At 46.0% G+C, this 6,383-nt stretch overlaps 1 long non-coding RNA gene across 1 annotated transcript in view; it reads left to right on the top strand.

The window, feature by feature from the left end:
• Positions 1-6,383, top strand: part of LOC145723017 (uncharacterized) — a 49,925-nt gene that overhangs the window by 21,374 nt on the left and 22,168 nt on the right. The gene's annotated exons all lie outside the window — the stretch shown is intronic.

Below are 6,383 nucleotides of genomic sequence, written 5' to 3'. Positions count from 1 at the left end.
CAGTCTAAAAACTAGAAGACCAGTATGAACCATCCTGTCTGTATCTTGAAATCAGGATTTTCCCACCTTGGCACTATGAACATTTCGGATTAGATAACTCTTTGTTGCGGAGAGGGTGTCCTGGGAATTATAGGGTGTTTGCCAGCATCCCTGCCTCTCCCCACTAGATGCCAATAGGACCCTCTTCCAAGTGGTGACAACCAAAAATGTCTTCAGGCATTACCAAATGGCCTGGGGGATGGGAGGATGGCAAAATCATCTCTAGGTGATCACTGCTCTAAATGATAAAGTATTGATGTAGATTGTGTTCCATTTGATAGCATACATTTCCTTCTTTTATTCTCTCTTTTAAAAGCCTCACAATATCCCTGCTTCGCCTAAGCATATAATAGAAATAAAGTTTTTAATCTTCCTTATTTTTCTAAAGAGTTACCCAAAGTGATGCCTAATGAGTTTAACCAATGAACGGGGAATCGGGAGGGGAATCCTTTTATTCTGTATAATAGGCTAAGCAATGCCAATTTATTCACAGTGAACAACTTTAAAAATACGAGAAACAGATCGATGTATTTGAAAAACAAATACTGGTTTTCCCCAAAATAATGACAGTGTTTGTCAAAAGGATGTTGTGAATGCAGTCAAAGATCAATGTAATTGGGGCACCTGGGTGGCTCAGTCAGTTTAGAGTCTGACTCTTGATTTCGGCTCAGGTCATGATCTCAGGGTTGTGAGATCGAGCCCCACAGCAGGCTCCCAGCTGGGTATGGAGCCTGCTTATGATTCTCTTTTTTGGGGCACCTGGGTGGTGCAGTTGGTTAAGCATCCAACTCTTAGTTTCAGGTCAGATCTGATCTCAGAGTCGTGGGATCGAGCCCCACCTGGAGGCCCACGTTAGGCTCCACACTCAGTGCGGAGTCTGCTTGAGTTTCTTCCTCCCTCCCCCTCACCCCCTGCACCCCCTCCCATGCATGCTGTCTTTCTCTCTCTCTAAAATAAATAAATAAATCTTTAAAAATAAAAAGATCAATGTGAGGATGGTCACTTGATGAAAAAGAAACAGGGTGACAGGTGATAATGCTGCATAATACTAGCCTGCACTCACATAGTTACTCTTTGCCAGACACTGTGCTTAAGAGCTTTGACCTCCGAACAGCCCAAGATGGGGACTCCGTTGTCTCCATTCCATCAGTTGGGAAATTGAGACACAGGCGGGGTTAAGTATCAGGCTTGAAATCACCAGCTAGGAGGTGGCAGAACCAGGGTAGGAATCCAGTTAATCTAGCATCAGTGGCCCTGCATTTTACCACTATCCTAAATTCTTCTCAAAGCACAAAAGCTAACTGGTTGATTCACTTAGATCTGGCTTTGAATCCCAGCTCTGCTGGGTGAATGCGAGCAAGTTAGATGACTGATGTCAACTTCCTCATTTATAAAATGGGAGTAAAAACACCTGCCTCATTGAGATATCATTGGCATTAAAGTAAATGACCTACAGTACATAGTAGATGCTCATTAAAAGTAGCTATAATGACGATAACTATTATTACCTGAGGTTGGGGAGGTCGGGCATGCAGAGAATGATGGGCACCTTGAGGCCCAATCGGGACAGGCGGGTTAAGAGCTTTTTCCCCAATTGAAAAAGCAGAGCTGGAATTCAGCAGGTTTGTGCTGGAGATGGAGAAGGAGGCCTCCCTGTGCTGTGCATAGTCTGTGGCCTAAGTCATGGAAGTTTTATCCTCACTGAGGGAGATAGTAAAAGGAAGGGGGAAAGAAAGGCCAGAAGCTGAGGACTCATCTGCACACAGACTGGGGGAAGAGGAACCAGGAAGAAAGCAAAGAAGGAGCAAGAGAGGCACCAGGGGACTGAGCATCAGAGAGGAGAGAGTCTCAGCATGGAGGAAATGGTAGAGGGGTCCACAGGAGCTCCCTGATTCCTAGGAAAGAAGCATTTCTGCAGAAGTCAAATGGTAAAGGGTTTCATGATAACTGGAGGTGAGGGACTGGAAACTGGAGAAGGAACGAGGAAAAGAAGTGACAGCTTAAATAGGGAAGCGAATCAAAAGCAGCCCCTTTAGGAAACAGGAGCTCTGGGTAATAGAGAGAAGTGGAGGGAGGCAGTGAACAGGCAGGCGAGAGAGGGACCACTCAGGGAAGCAGGAACAGAGCTGCACGTGTTAACCCCCAGAAGGAAGAGGGGAGAAGGAGATAAACGACAATACTGAGAGATTTGCTAACGTGGCGAGGAAGGAAGTTGATCCTCACAAGGAACAGTCTCCAGATTCATAGTAAAGACACGATGCAGGTGGGTGGAAGGGTGAGCCACTGGGGCCTGAAACAGGGAGGGTACTGCTGCGGGAAATGTAACAGGGAGTCGGGGAGAGCTGATTCAAAGATGGCTGACTTCAGAGAGGCCTCAGCCCAGGCCACTGGAGTTACTTTGTTTCAGCCTGCACCATTGAGCTTCTGCAGGGAGGAGATCACAGGCTGCTCTTCAGAAAACAGGCTGATTGTGGATTTCCATTACATCTTGCGGCCTACGCTATGTCCACTCAGATGCTTATGGCATGGCCCCTGGCTGTTATAGATCTGAGCCTTGCTCACGCCCCGGCACTAAGTCTCAGGTATTCCTGTGATCCCAGGAATGTTCCCTGTGGACTCACTTAGCATCACTCTTGGTCCACACAGCCGAAACTGGTGCCCATGTCCTGGCCTGATCCCTGAGAGGTCTGGCTACATCTTCATAAGCCCGGGTTCTTCTTTGAGCATCCCCAGTTGCTTTTGCTTAGGACCCACCAACAATACCTCTCTGGGCTTCCCAGCTAATGTTGTAGGGGCTGAATAAATCCTCCAGCTTCAAAAGGATTTACTCCCTATTGTAATAAGATGTTATTTAGGGACGCCTGCGTGGCTCAGTTGGTTAAGCAACTGCCTTCGGCTCAGGTCATGATCCTGGAGTCCCGGGATCGAGTCCCACATCGGGCTCCCTGCTCGGCAGGGAGTCTGCTTCTCCCTCTGACCCTCCCCCCTCTCATGCTCTCTCTCTCTCATTCTCTCCCTCAAATAAAAAAAAAAAAAAAAGATGTTATTTAACATAACCTGATGTTATCGGATCAGAATTACAAAATCAGGTAAGAATTAAGCAGGATCGAGGACGGGGAAAGTGAGAAAATGGATGTGAGATGGGTGATTTTGAGCTGCTATTTAGAACAGTAAATAATTGAAATAAGTGAAGCCAGAATGCAGATTATACTCTAAAAGAAGAAGGAACATCAGGATGAGGTGAGTGTTTTCAGTAAGAGCCAGGAAATATCATAGGACTTGGAGTCTGTCAAACCTGGGCTCACATCCTAGCTGTGTGATCATGGATAATATATTTTACCTCTCTGAACCTTAGACTTCCAGTACAATTACATTTGGGGGCTCTGAGTTAACCAAAGCTTATTAAGTTGCCGTTTTTGAAAAAGGAAATCGGTAAAGTCTGCCTTGTATGGTTGTTGTGAAAATGAAAAGGGAGTGTATGGAGAATACCCACTGTGTGCCTGGCGCACAGCAGGTACTCACACATTGGAGGGTAGGTACTATTACTGCTAGGGAGAGAGAAGGGAGTGTGATTTGAGGCAGAGACTCAGAACGTCTTCAATCTCAGTTAAAGTCAGCTTGGACTTGATTATCTATAACTTCAATTTGAACAGTTCTCTGCACTGCAAAGTGTAGTTGTGGCCAGATCTCCTGTTCACGAGGCACAGGAAGGAACAGTCGACTGTAGTTGAGCCAGACGCTATTAAACTACTGACCTTGAAACAAAGGCCAAGGTGACATTTGCCCTGCCCCTCTCAGATCTGCTTGCTCTCCCATTTCCCTCTTTTTGCTACTAGGGCCACCCCTGTAGCATTCATTCATGGCAACTCCTTCCCTTTTCGCCCTCCCTGCCACTGTGACCAGTTAATTCTCTCCCCATTGGGTTCTGCACATCCCCTCTTACTGTCCGCTGCCCTGGCTCCGGTCTTCTCATCCTGTTCTTGGGCTCTGAATGGCTCTCCTTTCTACCGAGTCTTTCTCCGTCAAAAGATAAACTGAGGGCATATTAAACATGTTAAGAGTTTATTTGAACACACATCAATTTGAATCAGGCAGCCACCACACTCAGAGGGGTTAGGAGTGTTCCCCGCCCCCCGACAGGAGCCAAGGGAGACTTTTATAGGGAAAAGGCAGAAGAAGGAAATCATTGATTGGTTATAACCTAAAGCCTATTTGGCTGTTTGTGATTGGTTGTCCTTAGCGTTTTGATTTCATGACCTTGAAGCATTTACAGGCTTAGATCTTGGTTTGCTTATGTAGACCAGCCACCAAGGCATTAGAGCCCACCTCAGTCTAATAGCCTCCTTGTTTAATTAATTTTACACCTCCAACAGCCTTCTACATTGCTTAGTACCTGGCAATTTTTCATGAAAAAACTGTTCTAAAAATAAGCTTGTGTTTACTGTGATGTACAGAATGAAGTGAAAGCTCTAGTAGATTTAAGACTCTCAAAATCTGTTCCTACTTACCTCTTCAACTTTTTTTTTCCCAGCCTCTTCCCAAAAGTCAAGGCTCAAAGGTCCCTAAACTCACCTGTGTGTTCCTACCTTCCTGCCTTGCTCTCCTGATTCCAGATCATTCTTTTTCCACCCTGGCTCTGTTCACCTACCTGTTGCCTATCTCTTAAGGCTGTACTGCTTTTCCTTTGCCTCCCCGAAATGCTTCCATAGAACAGTAAATCCAGCCCAGAGCAATTCCTTCCTTCCCTAAATCCTTAGCATGTACCTTCTACGACAGAAGCTCCCCCATTTTCTTGGGATGTTAATAGATGTTACACAAATACATGTTCCATGTTGAAATAAATGGGGAACTCTGGGCTAACAGAAGATGTGCAGATTATATTGTGGCGGGATCCTTTAATATGCTCGTATGCATGGAGAACCTCCAAGGAAAGGACCGAATATGAGTGTTTCCCCAACTTAATTGGTCTCAGAACACTTTTCACAGAGCATCTCATAGGACTAGTATTTCTCAGAAAAGTTATCTGCCTTATTCATGTAGCACTTAGCATGTGCCAAATTACATCTTTATCTCTGCATTTCATTTTGCCTTCCCTGAAGCATAGAAGAAACTCGAGGGCAAGAATAAAATCCTAGCCGTATACCCAGGAAATGCTCTATAAATGTATGGATAGAAAAAAGCACAGTCTACCCCTGCATTTCAGGCCACCACAGCTGGTCGTGCGGACTGAGAACATCACGACGTTAGGGGGCAACATTTGCCTATATTACAGTGAGAGTTGCACATCCCCAGACAGTGCACCCCCTGGGCGAATACAGCCAGGGGCCCCTGTCTTCCAGCCCCTGTGCCCAAGAGTGCTGTCGTGCTTTCTTTACACACCCCAGAACATGCAGATCTTCCCATGCTCTTAAATATTCCATTCACACAAAACCGTTGGTGAGTACCATGTATTTTACTGAGGATTTTAGGGGAGAGATGGCAGAGGGAGTTTGCACCACACACCTGCAGCACACGTTTAAAAAATTACCCAGTAGACATTTCTAATTTTCCAAAGACACTAGTTAGCTCTGCCACAGCTACGGACATGTTCCACCCTCTGTCCTTCCCCCTAGAGGCACACTGACTTTCCTCCTTTTTTTAAATTTTGATTTCTCTGAACCACTGTGACAAAGCACAGAAGGAGGAAGTAAATACCCTCAGGCTGCCCTGGAAAGTATTATGTCAAAGAACCGCTGGTGTTTGAGGGCTTTCAGGGATGAAGTGGGAATGTCAGCAAAACAAACCAACACAAATCATATTTAATAGCTCAATTATAAATAGCTACACATGTCAATTGGCTCATCACAATGGGATAAGGTCTATACCATGTGATATAAACGATTTCTGTGCTGAACTGGTAAATACTGCTGGGTCTTCAGCCCCGCCCTGTTTGAAACCTTCAGCAGCTCACAAAATGCTGAATAGCAGCATATGTGTGCTCTGAGCACCCCCAGCAGGGAAAGTGGGGTTGTGTTGGCAGAACCTTGTAAAGGGCAGCATCGAAGGTTGTCCCTTAGGGTCCGTCTTCGGGCAAGTGCGGTTTGTACGTGAGGTCAATTGGGGTTGGGAAGTGGGGGTCTACATGAGGCAGAGTCAGCTGATTTCCCAGTCCCCCAGAGTCCAGAAAGCAGTCCTCTCTTACCTCCGGCTTCTTGTAACTGATCTTAAAGGCTAATGACCTTCTGGGAGGGTGAGGCCCAGGCTAAGGAGAGCCCCTTTTCTTTTACTGAAACATTGAAGCCTAGCACAGTGGACCCACCCTTCAGCTCTGAACTACTGAGAGGCTGGGGTCTTTTGGCCATTCT

This window comes from Leptonychotes weddellii, chromosome 8 (assembly GCF_054177405.1).
Source record: "Leptonychotes weddellii isolate Sample4059 chromosome 8, ASM5417740v2, whole genome shotgun sequence".
In the NCBI taxonomy this organism is placed as follows: Eukaryota; Metazoa; Chordata; class Mammalia; order Carnivora; family Phocidae; genus Leptonychotes; species Leptonychotes weddellii.
The sequence above is the reverse complement of the archived record's forward strand: the minus strand, read 5'-3'. Positions and strand labels throughout refer to the sequence as shown.